Below are 15,440 nucleotides of genomic sequence, written 5' to 3'. Positions count from 1 at the left end.
TCCCTGGTGACTGTCTCCAGTTTCTTGAGTTTGTGAGTATCCAGGGCGCCCCCAGGACAATGTAGACACCTGTGGGGATGCAGTGTGTTCCTTGGGAATTCTTACTCTTCCCCAACATGAATACTCCTCCTCTGTAGTGCGTGTTAGAACCTGGGTGTCGTCTACCATCCTGAACTCATCGCCCTGGCAACCAGTCGGGCCAGTGGGGTCAGCATTTGACCTTGCGCAGTTGGCTCCCAGCAGCTGTGATAGCTCCTGGCTGTGAGTCACTGCGGAGTGTCAGAGGGCTCTAAACCTTTTCAGATATCCTCCCAGGACACAACCCGCCCCATTCATGCCCCGCTGGGCTCCAGAGCTCGGAATGTGGAGAACACATACATGAGCTGGGGTGGGGCGATGAAACCGGCCCACGGGCTACAGACCTTCCCAGGCACTAACGCCAGCCCACTCCCCAGAGGGCCGCGGCAGGAGCTCACAGGATGGACTAGCAGCCCCCTGGAGCCCTGAAGCTATGACTCTCCCTTAGCCACACCCGAGGATGGCACCTATCCCTGTGGACATGCTTATATCTGTTAAGTACATTATATTTATTTATGCTCTTTTTTTTGTAATGAAAAAAAAAAACAGGATATTTTGTCCAGCATCACCAAGGGATGATATTGCCTTTTTTAAAAAGATTTACTTATTTTTATTGGAAAGTCAGTTATACAGAGAGGAGGAGAGACAGAGAGGAAGATCTTCCGTCTGCTGATTCATCCCCCAGGCGGCTGCAATGGCTGGAGCTGAGCCAGTCTGAAGCCAGGAGCTTCTTTCGGGTCTCCAACGCCAGTGCAGGGTCCCAAGGCTTTGGGCCGTCCTCCACTGCTTTTTCCCAGGCCACAAGCAGGGAGCTGGAAGGGAAGTGGACCCGCCAGGATTAGAACCGGCGCCCAAATGGGATCCTGGCACATGCAAGGCAAGGACTTTAGCCACTAGGCCACTGTGCAGGGCCCTGATACTGCCTTTTTCATAATACATCCTGCTAAATAGCATGATGCACTTCTTATGTTCTGATTTTACTTTGGTTGCCAGGAAGCTCAAAAACACATTTAGGTCTCATACAATTAAACTTTTGGTTTTATTCTTCTGCATTCCATTTGCTGTCTTTTCTATTAAAATTCCATCTTCAACTCAGTTTAATATGTGCTTCCTTCAAATTGCTATTTGAAGTAGATGGTCTGTAAGCTACACTGTATAAACGAAAAATTATTTTTTCTGTTTAAAAGCCACCCTTGGTGCTTGAAGATTGCCTTCCCATATTTTAAGAAATTATTTTTAATCAATTTTAAGATTATTCTTTTGTGCCAAGATTTCATCTCTTTAATTCCTTACAGATTTCACTATCTTCTCTGGATTCTTTTATGGTACTGTACTTCAAGTTACATGCTCATGGAAGTCTTTGTTGGTTTAATGGATTTCAGCTTTTGCTTTTAAGTTTTATCTCTAATTACTTTTTAGTTTTTACTGGCTGTTTGGAAACTTTTACTAGTGATTTTTTGGCAATTTGCCATTTCAAAATTATTGAAACATCTACTGTTTTGTTGATGAAGTCAGAGGAAACCTGTAGGCCAGTAATGAGCTGTGTGTCACCCCCAGAAAAAAGCCATTTCTCTCCAACACACAGCTGTGATGGCCGAGTGCAGTGCCCCAGGTTCCACAACAAACTCTCTGTTGGTAATTCTCGTGCGTTGAAACCAATCCTGGCAAGTGCCTCTGTCCCTCCCTTTCCCTCGCTCTAGCTCCACTCAGTAATCTGTAAACTTAGAATCAAGATTCCAGGAAGAGAGTCAAGAATCTCAAGACCCTAAACAAGACACTCGGCCTCTCAGGGTCCAGTGATGGTGCCAGCTTCCCTGGGGCCTGGGACGTCCACATGACATCTTTGATGTGTCTGGGGTGCTGCTGGCAGGGTGATCTCTCCCTCCTGCTTCGCTGTCTTGGTCTGCTGCCAACAACCTTTGTCTGTAGCTCTGAAGGCCCTAGAATTTGTCTCCTGGTCCTCCAGCAGTCAAGAGCCCTTTATCCCCTTGCCGCCTGGTCATTACTGCCTCATCCCTGTGGATCTTCTGTATGCATCGGTTGGCACCTGGACTGCATTTGTTGAATTAACCTTCATTTTCAATGCTGACAAATGCTACATTCTGTTCTTTGGTTTCTAAATACCAACTCTCCAATAAAACAAATTCAGGCTTCTTCAAGAGATGTCTGACTCCAGGGTTGGGAATATGAGGCAACACTGAATATTTCCTGTCAGGATAAAAGGAAACATCCCAGAAATCGTGAAGCGAGAGGGCATGGGAGCAGGCAGTAGCCATGGGATGGACTGCCTCTGGGCAATTGAAACACCAAAATCAACAATGGTGCCAGACGTTGACCCATTGAACGCAATAGAATTTTTCTAAAAGTCCATGTTGACACAAATCCACAAACAAGTGGATTGAGTGCTGGATGGAAAACAGTATTGACAAAGTTCCCAAGTGTCTTCTCATAAAACCTTTATTTACTGCACAAGGAAAACAGTCTGACAGTGGAGGATACTGGCACACACTGCCTTGATCAAGAAAGAAAAGAGAACATCTTATTATTGAGAAATGAAAGTCTGAGCCCCAAGTGGGAGCCCCAGGAGGGACACATCGTTGTGTGGTGTTGCTTCCCAGACGAGCTTTTCATGACTCTCAAGTGCCTGAAAGGAACCACTCAGGAAACGAGAAGGATTCTTTGGCCTCACAGTCTGGAGATCATCATCCAAGCCTGGGTAGGCTCTGCTGTGGACATTGAATGGAAGGACACGTGCAGAGGGAGGAGCACCTGGCGACCCTGGGAGGCACATGTATGCTCCACAGCCACCTCTCTCGAAGCCTCCATGATTGGGTCACAGGACACCCCTGCAACTTTGTCCATTGACCCATTCCCAAGGAGCCCTCCCTGACTCAGTCACCACAACTGGATTAAGGCTGTACCTTTAAACCATCAACCATTGACAGTAATCCATTACCACAGGCCTTTGGACAATGCTCAAACTGATATTGAAACCAGAGAACTTTGGAAAAGCAGAACCGGGGGAAAACTGGCCAAGTTTAAACAGAGAGGCAGTCTGTCAAACAGCTGGCCTGTACCACATCATAAAAGGTCAATTTATATGAAATGTCCAGAATCCACAAATTTATAAGAGACAAGAAACCAGTAGGGGGGCCCAGGGAGGAGTGACTACTCACAGGCGCAAGTTTCTTTTCTGGGTGATAAAAACACACTGACATTGGAGCATGGGGGTAGTTGTCCCACTGCGCTGTGCTTCTACAAGTATAGATTACACGAACTGCATCTCAGTCAAACTGTTACTGAAAGAAACTGGCTTATAATTGTGAAAAGTGTCAAGGCCAACCATGACCTAGAGCTGACTAAAGGAGACGCAGCAAGTAAACAGAACATGGAATCCTGAACTGCGTCCCAAGTTACACTGGATCCAACAAAGCTAGAGTGGCATCTGGCACCAGTGGGCAGTGACAGCTCAGTACCAGCTTGCTGACTTCAGTGGTCACATGTTGGCCATGTGGGAAGGTGTCTTCATCTGAAGCACGCACCGGCCACCCTGGGTGATAGGGGTTGCACGGGCCTCTGCTCCGACTCAGATCTGCTCTGGCAGTGCACAGGTGCTGTTTCTATGAAAAGCAAGAAGCTCCTTTCCCAGGGGATAATGGGTTTGCAGCAGCTTCTTTGAGAAGCTCATCCTGACATAGCCACAGGCTGGGTTCTGAACAGCCCAGGGGGTTCGGGGATAACTCAGCAGGAGCCGGGGATGTGCCGCAGGTGCAGGGTCACTTCTAGTGCTTCTACCACACTGAAGTCTCCGCAGGAACCCCAAAGCAGAAGTGTCAGAAGCTCCTGGAAGGATCTAGAAGTTGACAGACGTTGAGAGAGCTAAGCAGGCCAGGCCACCTCAGACCTGGGGTAGCAGAGGCAGGATAGGCAAAGCCTGTGGTGTGTCTCCAGGAAAGGCAGGATGAGAAATCACAGCAAGATGGTGAGGGGAAGTGCTCTGATGGGGCAGGGACCACCCTAAGTCCTGCAGAGAGGCAAGGAAAGAGAGAAGTCTGGGCACAGGGCTTCGGGCATGAAATGACTGGAAATGTTTGGGTAAGAGGGGCAGGAAGTGAGCAGGACTGTAAGAGGAGGAACAAGTGGGCAGAGCCACAGAGCTTGGCCAACCAGGCCACAGGGACCTTGCAAGGCAGAGATAAGAACAGGCCAGGTGACCCACCCATTTTTGCCCAGGGCAGGGGCAGGGTCCCCCTGCCAGGGATTGAGGTGCAGTGGTAGGTATAAACCCAGCTTGGTGAAGCAACTGTCTACGTTGCATGGAAGCGACAGGGTGCTTTGGAATTTTGTCCCCAGCATCAAGGTCCCGGGGCTTCTTGTCAGGATTGGGCAGAGGCTCTGGAGGGGCAAGGGACAGACTCTCCAGCAGCTGCCCTGGCCAGGGATACTCCTGAGCCTCAGGGTGGATAGTGTCCCTGTGTACTCACAGTGGACATTCACACTCAGAGATCCATGGATTGCAGGTGGAGGCGGGGATGGAGGGCAGCTGTTTGGATGCCTGTGGTAAGGCCTGGGGCCCAGAAGCCACCCAAGAGGTAAGATGCCCACTCAGCACTGGACTCCGCCTCCACCGCTGCCAATGCTCTTACCTAACCTGATTTCCCAGCAGGGAACACAGACACCTCTTGGGGTGCTCTGCTGCCTCTTAGAGCCTTCACACAGGTGGTGATGGAGAAACCACACCAGGATGAGTTTCAATGTCTCAGGCATGTGGAGAAAGCAGTGCTGTGAGCAGAGAGGCTGTTGACCTTGGCTTTGGGGAACAGAGGAGGTGACGAACAGCATCGAGAGGAGGCTCGGCTGCAGCCTGGAAGCAGAGTGGGCAGAAGAAGGGGCTGAGGCTGGAGTCGAGGGGGCAGGAGGGCTCCCAGGGCAGCCTACGTGCAGGTGCCAGATGGCAGTCCGTGGCTTCCCATGGCGGGTGAGGCAGTCACAGACCAGCACACAGAGGAAACCAGCAAGAAAAGAGAGGAGGAAAAGATGGAGGAAGAAGGAAGAGAGATGAGAGAAGGAAGCAAGAACATAGACTGCCTTGCCCTGCAGCCCGCCTGCCCCTCAACCTACTCCACACACAGCAGAAACCTGTCACTGAATCCACAGGCCACAGAGAGCAAATTGGAGTATTAGTGAATTATTCCTTTACTTATGATGGGGTAATGTTTGTATTACCAATTTTTTCTACTTTCCAAAAAATGGACCCCTGTTATGATTAATTCTTGGGTTCCTCAAATAGGCATGTGTCTTGCTCCCCACCTGTGCGGGAGGAACTGAGATGTGTGACACGTGGCTGTGGCCGTTGGCCAGGCGTCCAGCTCCGGGCTGGGCTTGCCCCACTCAACCTACGTGTCCTTGTCTGGGTGCTTGCACAGAGCCATGAGCTAGCAAAGGGTCTTCCCCTCAGGGCTTCAGTTGGGCTTGGGACCCCAGGTCTGCAACCTGACTACTTCTCCCCGTAGCACTTGTTACAGGTGCACCTGTTGGACCTTGACCAAGTTGGTGAACCTGAATCTCATCAGCAGTGACAGCAGGAGAAACAACACGTGGGGCTGAGGTGACACTCCAGCCAACGATGGTCCCCAGCAGTCAGTGGGGCCAGCCCTGGCCACCTCCACTGTCCAGAGGGAAGCTGAGTCCTCTGTTCACCCAATCAGAAGAAAGGAGAAGCACATTTTTTTTACCCTTGAAGGAGCAGGTGTCTTGTCTCCATGGATGTGAGGAAGAAGATAGTACTTCCCAATATGAGCCTGTGTGTGCCCAGCTGCACAGCTCTCACAGTGTCCCTCCCCACCTGCCACACCCTCTGTCGCCAGCACTAAACTCCAGAATCTAAAGTCTGTCTGGGGTGAGCCTTGCCCAGCCACGACAGTCACGGTGAATCTTTCATGGGATGCCCTTTGGTGAGGCCTCTTCTGCTGCAAACCTTGACAAAGTCATGGCTGGCGCCATGTGTCCAGGGAAACACTCCAAACTTCCACCTCAAACCCCAAATTGTGCTGCAGCCTCCCCAGCTTTGCTTCTGCTGCTCCTGGGATTCTAGGCCCAGCCCAGAGCGGGCTGGACAGAGCCGTGGCCCACTGCATGTGTCACTGGACCTTGGTGGGCACCAGCTGGGGGACCTGCACACCACTCTCGCAGACACAGCGTCCTCTGACTCCTGCTTTCCTTCGGGGATCTTCTGCAAGTCCCCCTCTGGGGGGACAATGGCCTCCAGAGCATGGGCTCTGCATGGTTCTGAGTCAGACAAGAAAGTGGTGCCCATGGGGGCTCATGCCGGGAGACTGGCATTGACTCTGCCAACCGAGCCATGCCTTGGTCAGGGTCTCTGACCTCAAGCTGCCTGAGAGCCCCGTGAGGCTGCAGCGCACTCGGCCCAGTGTCATGGTGCTGGTGGCAGGAAGCCACAGGCTGTGTGCTTGATGGCCTCGAGGACTGCGTCCCGAGGCAGCTGGGCCCTAGGGACCCTGACGGCGAGGAAGCACTGTTGGGTTGAACCCATCGAGGTTTTGAGCTTTTCAAAACATTGAAGTTTTTATGTGTAATTTTGTTGTAGTTTCTCGAGGTTTTTCTGTCATTTTCATGTTCAGTTGAGTCATAAACATATTTTTAATGTTTGGATTTAATCATTTGAGAGCCTCTGAGAGTAAAGATAGTGGTTTTCTGCATTTGGAGTTCCCATAACCATCATTATTATACAATTTTTATTTAAATGTGATCTTATCTCAAGCATTATCTACAGGGCTTCCATGGTTGAGTTTTTATTATTATACATTTGTAATTTTATTATAGAAGATGACTTAGGCATTCTTTACTTTTAAAACTCTTATAGTTTTATGCACAATCTGTGACTGTTTTAGAATAATAAGGGATGGGGTTGGTGCCGTGCTTACACTGCTGCAGAGGCCTGTTTCTCAGAGACCCGGGAGAGTGTCCTGGCTCCTCTGCTTCCGATCCTGTGTCCTGCTCGTGCGCATGCTGGGAGGCACTGGGCGTCTGCCTCCCATGGGCGTTCTTACCCACTGCTTGCTGCCCGCCACATTCCGGCTCTCATGGGTATCTCGACACCAGCAGGTGAAAGATTGCATCTTAAAGTAATGCATCTTAAAATAATGTATTTTATCTGGGTGGTAGAAAGCATTGCATATGACCATGTTAGCATACTGCTTTAGGTTTAGGTCTTTGTGACTAAATAAAAATACATAAAACTGTACATGTGATCCAGTCAGCCCCCTGCATCCATTGGCTGGTTATCAGTAGATTCCACCAGCCAAGGATCAAAAGTGACTTCTAAACTAAACACTGCAGAATGTGGCTCGTTGCTCTCTCCAACCCAGATGGCACAACCGCTGTCTGCCTGGTGTTTACATGTGTCAGGTATTGCAAGTACTCCAGAGAGGACTGAACGTGGAAGGAAGGAGGACGTGCAGGCACTCGGCCAGGCTGTCACTGCCTCGTTTGCTTGCCCTAGGGGACCTGAGCATCCGGAAGGTTCCAGGATGACCGTCCACGTGGGGGAAACTGGGGGTGTGTCTGCGTGACTCCCCATCCTCTCCCACAGCTGTCCCTCCTCCCCCTGCCTGCCTTGATGCTCGGGCCTGAATCCCACAGCATCTCCTCTAGGGATGCCCCCCCCTGCAGCCCCGGAAACCAGTTCCCCAAGCTGTCGCTGGGTCCTCCTGGCACTTAGACACACTGCGGTGATCCCTGTGACCCCGTCCCAGGGGGCTGTGTCTGGCTTCCTCCTGGAGGCAGGCCCGGCTCCCTCCTGCTCGCATTGAGTGATGTGTGCAGCATTGCGCAGTGAACGCTGACTTCCAAGGTCACTGACTCTCATGTCAGGTACATATTTTCCTTGTGAAGTATGGTGTTTAACAGAAAACCACACAGATTAGCCAACCTTCCCATCAAAGCACAACATTACCTTTCTGTTAAATTCATACCTCAAAGCCGACCTGCTGCTGGGAATCCCCCGTCAGCCCTGCCTTGCGCAGCCTCGTCACTCCTGACAACCCAGCCCGCTGTTTGGAAGCTAGCGCAGCTCCTGCACAGGCAGCTGGCCAGGCCAATGGCTGCTGCAGGGGCAGGGGGCTCCGCACGCGGTGAAACTCTTGGCTTGTAGCTGGCGCTACCAGGGCTTTGCTGGCACTACCAGGGCTTTGCTGGCGCTACCAGGGCTTTGCTGGCGCTACCAGGGCTTTGCTGGCGGGGCTGGAGCTGCTCCAAGCGGGCGTGCAAAGCGGGTTCTATTTTTCTGGATGCTCTGTGAGGACAGTGATGTGTGTCAATCCTCAGGAACTAATGCGGCGATGTTTCTTTATGCTGCTGAGTCGTTTTCAGGGTTTCTAAGATGCAGGTGCATGTCCTTTTGGATCGCTCGTGCTTGACACCCAAGAGCAAAGGACTGAAAAGCCTTGGAAGCCACGGCCCCAGGGGCTGCCCGGGTGCTGGCTGTCACTCAAGCCAGTGCTTCGCACGAAAAGTGCATGCCCATCCCTGGAGACCTTGGCTGGGGAGCTTTTGTTCTGAGAAAGAGCAAGCTTCAGAGAAAGGAGCCAACCGTGAGTTCCTTTGCTGAGCTGGTGACATTTACACCTAGAAGCAAACTGTGGACCTACCGGCACAGCTAAAGCGGGGGCGTGAGCTCAGCCTGGATGCTCTGTTTTAAAGCTGGCTGATGGAGACTGCTGCCCACAGCGCACACGGCCATCCGCCTGCGGAATGCTCAGGTTTTCGCCTAACAGTCGCTAACAAATGCAGCTATGCCCTCTGTGCAATGTCAGAGGGGAATTTCAGCCAGGAAAGCTAGATCCGCTCAGAGGACTTGTGGGGACTTTGCCCAAAGATAGGATATCAATTGTTTTGAAGACTGTTTTCATGAAGGAACTTTTCTCTCTCTCTTTTTAATGTGGTTGGGTCATTTCTTCCACTTTCATAGGTCGCTAGGCACTGACGCGCTCATGTGCTGCACCCTGTTTCCTGTTCGGAGTCTGACTTCTAAGTGCCCCAGCCGCAGCCTGCTGGCTACAGACACAAGGGCCCTTCTAGTGTGGCCCGCAGAGAACAGCATCCCCGGGGAGCTCTCAGGGCTGGGTACCGAGGGGTGGGGACGCTGCAAAACCTTGGCTTGACCAATTCCTTCCAACTCTTCCCTCTCCAGGAAGCTTAACCCAGTGCAACTGAAAGAAGTTACAATGGTCCATAAAGTCACACCAAGCCCGTTGACAATAAATAATTCCTTCCGAACTAGAACAGTTAAAGATACTGAGGAAGCACAGTATATTAGCTAGTCTCTAAACATCTTTGTCTTAGCAGGCTTGATTTCATTTTTTTCCCCTCTGGAAACTTCAGTAGCTAGAATCTGAACTAATTAAAACAAGCATTGAAGTGAAAATTGAAAAACCTGAGAAAAGGGTTTACTCCATTTGTATTTTAAATCCTGGGTGAAATGCTATCCGTGAAAGCATATTCTCTTTTTATTGTTGCCGTCGCTCTCCGCATCATTAAAGAATTCCATTGTCAGAATGGCTGCGGATGAAAACAGCCCTCGCAAGGAGAGCCTTGAAGAAGAGATGAACCGGTCCCGACCTCTGTTCCCCGGTCTCCCCGCGCTTGCTCGGCTGTTGTCTGTGGGCCTAGAGCCTGTCAATCTTGGCTGATGGAAGAAGAAAGATGGTCGTGGCTAGCAACACACATGGATGTAGGAGAAGTAATTGAAGCGCTCTGTGCCCCTGCCGTGGGTCAGTGCCTTCTTGGACTTGCCCTTCGTCCTCTTGCCTCCTTGTCACCGTGAACCTATGACCAAGATCTATGACTCTGGGTTAACAGATGAAGTTGGCATGTTACCTGGGGGGGCTGAGGACTTTCCTCAGGGCAGTGTCACTTGCAAGCAGCCACCATCACCTGATTTTACATAGTGTTGTCTCAGGGCTGTACCCACTGCGTTGTCCTATAGGCCCACACTCCTTGTGCCCATGCGGTGACCTGCCATGTCACTGTTAGCTCCTCCAGTATGGAAACAAGTTTGGGACACATTAGATGTTCCAGATCGTCAGGCACTCTCCCCTTCTGCCCCTTGGTCCCCTGTATCCATAATCCCTCTACTGAATCTGCCTCTCAGCAATCAGAACAGTTGTTACTTAAACCACACTCCTGGTTGTATCATGGTCCATGAAACCGCATCAGCATCCACTGGTCTCGGAGCAAGCCTGTGTGCTCTGGACCCTTCTAGCTCAGGATGGCCCCGTCATGTGGCATCTCATGGTCACCACCCCCTTTATGCTGAAATTGCTCCCAAGGGTTTATGCTTTTTCTTGCTTGCAGCTCTTCCACTGCTCAGAACTGTGATTCACCTGCTTTAGGCAAACTTGCCCTTCACCATCACAAGATAGCACTTCTTCCAGGAAGCCTTCCCTCCTGCCCTGGAGAGCCAGGATTCTCATTCCTCAAGAGCATCTTGCAGTTTGCTTCCCTCCAGCATCATCAAGAGTGATGGTGCGCCCTTCCACCACCATCACCAAGGTCATGGTGAGTCCTTCCCACTGCTGTCATCAAGGTCATGGCGGGTCCTTCCTACCGTTGTCACCAGGGTTATAGTGAGTCCTTCTCACCTCCATCATCAAGAGTGATGGTGAGCCCCTTCCACCACCATCACCAAGGTCATGCTGAGCATTTCACACAGATTGTCCTGCAGTGCCCACCAGTCCCTCAGACTCAGGCCATGCCCTGGGAAGCCTTAGGAATGACCACATAACCCCCATTGCAACTACTCAGCCAGCAGGATAGCTGAAAGGAGGCTTCAGCTTTGACCAAACATGCTCTGTGCCTACAGGGTCATCGACAAAAGCAGGTGCAAGCCAGGTTGGACCCAAGGGCTGCAGTTTGCTGCACCATAACGACTCATGTAGATAGGGCTGTAGAGTCTGCATTGGTCAGCTGTGTCCCAGGGGAATGGTCCATTTTGACACCTCAGTTCTGCATGAAGAAACCAGTGTAGGAAGTGAGGTTACAGAAGAACCAAGGGTTTTCCAGTAGATGAGCAAGCTGATTTCTCAATTCTGTGTACTATCATCTACCCGAGAAAATGCCGCTGTCACAAGCACCTGTCAAGAGTAACTCCATGAGACTCTTACCTACCGGCCCCTTCCCTGCTCTTGGGAGAACAGACAGGAAGTGACCTCCTCTTGGGTCCAGCTCCTGCCCAATAGCCCTTCGTGGTGGTCTCACCCACTGGATTCCTTCCCCTTGGTGACCAGGCTCTCCTAGGCCCCCTCCTGCCTTCTTGTGGTCCTCTACTCAGCAAAGTCCAGCCCCCTGCAATACTACCCTTTTTTGGGAAACAACCCTGAAAACTCTTCCAGGACCAGTGGCTTGGCAACTCCCAGCCCTTGCTCAGCAGAACTGCTGCTTCCAACACAAGCTTCCCACACCCTCCTCTGAGAATGCTCCCCAGTCCCATTGATTTTAGAAAAAAAAAAAGAGCCCAAGAACTCTAAATGCAGAGTCACGGCAGGATTGTGATCTGGGGTGACACAAGGAAAACAGCACATTGAGAAAATTCATACAGCCCCAGGTTCAGGCTGGAGGACGTGTGGGAGAGGGGAGGCACAGGAGCATTGAGATGCTTGGTCACACTCGGGGCTGGATGGCAACAATATCCGCTCAACAGCAGAGAAGACCATCTCACACTGCATTCAATCCCCTCGCGGCACCTGCCTTCCCTTAGCATCACCTCATTGATGAGGGCTCAGCTCAAGTTCTGAGCCCGAGAGCAGCACTGGTCATGGCCAGACTCCATGGTCCATGTGCCCTCAGATGCCCTCCTAGTGCCATGGGTTGGACTCACTGATGTGAGGGCCCTGCACATCCTGGGGGTCTGTCCTGGGGGTCTGTCCTGGGGGCCTGTCCTGCTTGCTCGGAGTAGGAGCCCGTGTGCATCTAACATGCACATTCCAACCAGTGTTCGCTGCTTCCAGGCAGAGTCCACAGCTGGCAGCAGCAGCAGGGGGCTGCTGTGGACTTTGTTCTGTGCCCTCTCCATTGGAACAACTCAGCCCTGCTTCTCTCCTGTCTTCTCGGCCAATGATCCTGCCAGATGAATTTTCCCGAGTGCAGCTTCCCCAAGAAGGCTCAGACTGCCCACTCGAGCCTGCAATGGCTCCTGCCTGCCTGCCTGTCCTGTCCCGGGGCGGCTCTGCATCCCCGCCGTGTGCCCACAGCCCTCTCCGGCCCTCCCATTCTGACCCCTCCTTTCCTGCGCAGCTGATGCCTCCACCGCCTCCGGTGCCCTGAGCCAGCTGCTTTGCCACCTCCGCGCCTCCACCTGAGCTCTTTCCTCCCTTAGCACACCTTAGCTTACCTCTCTTAGCTTGCCTTTCCTCGCTCTGGGCTGACCACAACTCTCTCTGCACTCCTGTTCTCCTCGTTTCCCTCCATGGGCATATCCCGTGGTTTACGTCATTTGGGAATCAGCCGCACAGGTGCGCTGGGCCGAGGGGCAGAGAGGTGTGCTGTACCTCTTCAGGGTCTTCCCCTGTCCCTCCAGGAACTAGCCGGTGTCAGAGGGCATGCACACTCCTGGGTACCTCGTAGAGACCCTCCAGTCCCAGTGCTGTGGGACTAGGCCTTCTCTGTAGGTGAGTCTGCCGCCTCCTCCACGCCCTCACAGCCTTGCTCCCGACTGAGGTCCAGTGCACTCCCAAAAGGCCAGCTTGTGTCGCACATCCAACTCCCTGACTCCAGGCCTGCTTCACAGCCTTCGACATGGCCTGCACAAAGCAGCGGCTCTTTCTCCACTGACACCTCAAGCTGTGTGCCTGCTGATATCTTGGGTGGTAATGGGAACCCTGCTGCCAGAGCCCCGCTGCCGTGTGCCCTGGTGCGTGAGGCCTCGCCAGGAGAAGGGCCCACGCGATTGTTTCCCCCGGAAGCTGAGGGAACATCCTCGACTCATCCTCTGTGCTTCAAAGACTGGCTGACAGACGCATCGTGGCTGTTCAGACGGGGTGTTTGTCAGGCGTTTTCTCAAAAACGAGCCTGTCACTTCAAGGAAAACAACTGACAGTGTATACAGATGGTGATAAAATTCGTGTTTTCAAGTGAAAATGGGAATTGGGGATCACTCACGTCAGCCTCAGTGAGCTCCCAGCTTCCCCAGGGCCGGGGCACTACCCTCCCCCAAACTGGAGGGTGACTCTTCAGGAAGCTGATTTCTTAGCAGGCATCAGCTCTTCAAAGACCTGCATCTCAGGGACCCAGCCTTGTCCTTTAAAATGCTTATTTATTTTTTAAGTCAGAGTTACAGAGAACAGAGCAGGACAGAAAGAAAGAGTTCTTCCACCTGTTGGCTCGCTCCCCAGCTGACCACCAGAGCTGGAGCTGGACCATTCCGATGCCAAGAGCCAAGGATTTCCTTGAGTTTCCCACGTGAATGCAGGGGCCCATGCACTTGGGCCATCTTCCACTGCTTTTCCAGGTGTGTTACAGGGAGCTGAACTGGAAGGGAGCCTCTGGTTTTTCCACAGCATTGGCTCTGGACCCAGGCTTTTCCTGCCTCCTTCCGCCAAGGCAGGCAGTGAAGAGGTGTGTGCAAGTGAGGCAGCTTCCGTCTGTGTCACCAGGCTATGGCCTTGCTACGCTTTTAAAGCATCCAGGTGCTAACCTCCATACAGTCAGTGCTGACAGGTACGGTCCTCCGTGGTCTGCCCGAGGGAGAGCTTGACGTGGCCCCTCTTTTTCGCTCCTCATCCTCACTTTGTGCTGGGGAAGCAGAGGAAGAGGAGGCAGGGCGTGACGGGCGTGACCCTGTCACCTGAGCTGTTGGGTCACAGGCCCTGGTGGGAAGCACTGTCTCTGTGGCTTCCTGCCCATGGCTGGGAGGGGAGCCTGGAAGCCCCCCTGGGGTACCCCTGCCATATCCCTCCCTCAGCAGCCCCGTGGATCCGACACGGCTGCCTTTCCTGGTTCTTGGGTCTTCTAAGCGCCAGCAGCACTAAGACTTCTGTCTACCCGCTTCACGCCCTGGCCCAGGGTTTTCAAAGGCATCCATCTCATTGTTGGCCAAATACACTGGGGTTTTTTTTTTTTTCTAAGTTTGCTGATTTTCTGATCTAAAAGTCAGAATTACACAGAGAAAGGGAGAGACAGAGAGATCTTTTGCCTGCTGGTTCACTCCCCAAACGATTGAAGTGGCCCAGGCCATCGCAGGCCAAAGCCCAAGACAGGAGATTCATCCTGGTCCCCTGAGAGCGTGGTGGGGGCCCAAGCACTTGGGCAGTCTTCCATTGCTTTCCCACGCATATCAGCAAGGAACTAGGTTGGAAGTGGAGCAGCCAGGACAAGAATTGGCTTTACCTGCTGTGCTAGGCTCCTTTTAAAATTTTTGGATGGTGCCTTTTGTTTTAAGTAATGTAAATGTTTAGTCTTTCAATTTATGGCATTTGCTTTGTTCTGTCAGGTGAGTTATTTTTCACCATAGGATTGCAAAAATATTTTCTAAATTCTTTTTGAACATTTCAGTGTCTTCTATTTTTTAAGTCATCCCTTTAATACAATTAGAATTTTAAAAAGCTATTTTTTGAGGTGTCATTTATGTGCAATAGAAACAATGTGCCCATATTGATTACAGGCTTCATGAGTATTGTGTTTTGATGAATGATTACATTGAAATGTATAGGCCCTAAATCTGTAGACATCAACGTCCTATACATTAAAATGCGTTGATAAGGGAAGGCATGATTGCATGGGTCCATCACCATTTAGACATTCCGCTGTTGGACATTGGAGTTGTCTCTATTCTGGAGTGACACACAAAAGACCATCTGAGCATTCACATATGAGTCTTTGTGAATAGGGCAGTTCAAATCAGATATGCAAACTGGCAATTGCCGAGACCAAGATCACTTGGAAAGTGAGCCTGGTGCTGGAGGCAGAGCTCCTGAGCGGTACTCTGCAAGAGTTAACCACTGCGTCCCTCCGCGCTCAGTTGCTCTGTGCAGAGAACAAGATGTAATAACACCACCTCGTCTTTCTGGTATTCAAACATTTTCTTCTTGTTCTTGCCTTATTATGTCAGCTAGAACCTTAGAAAGCGGTGATTGCTCTGCACCTCGTGGTGGGAGTCACATCCTTCCTTGCTCAAGGGTTGGACAAAGTCTGTGCTCACGTCCCAGCCCCCTGAGCCTCGCCACGTGACCTTAGCTGAAGACAGGGTTCCTGCAGAAGCAAACAGATCAAACAGCTCTGTGATTCCACAGGCTGCAGCCTTTGTGGCAGGGAGACAAAGTGAGAGCCAGAAGTCTACTGTCTACAGG

Source organism: Ochotona curzoniae, unplaced genomic scaffold (assembly GCF_017591425.1).
Source record: "Ochotona curzoniae isolate NIBS_2020 unplaced genomic scaffold, NIBS_Ocur_1.0 contig_66, whole genome shotgun sequence".
In the NCBI taxonomy this organism is placed as follows: domain Eukaryota; kingdom Metazoa; phylum Chordata; class Mammalia; order Lagomorpha; family Ochotonidae; genus Ochotona; species Ochotona curzoniae.
This window is presented reverse-complemented; position numbering follows the sequence as displayed.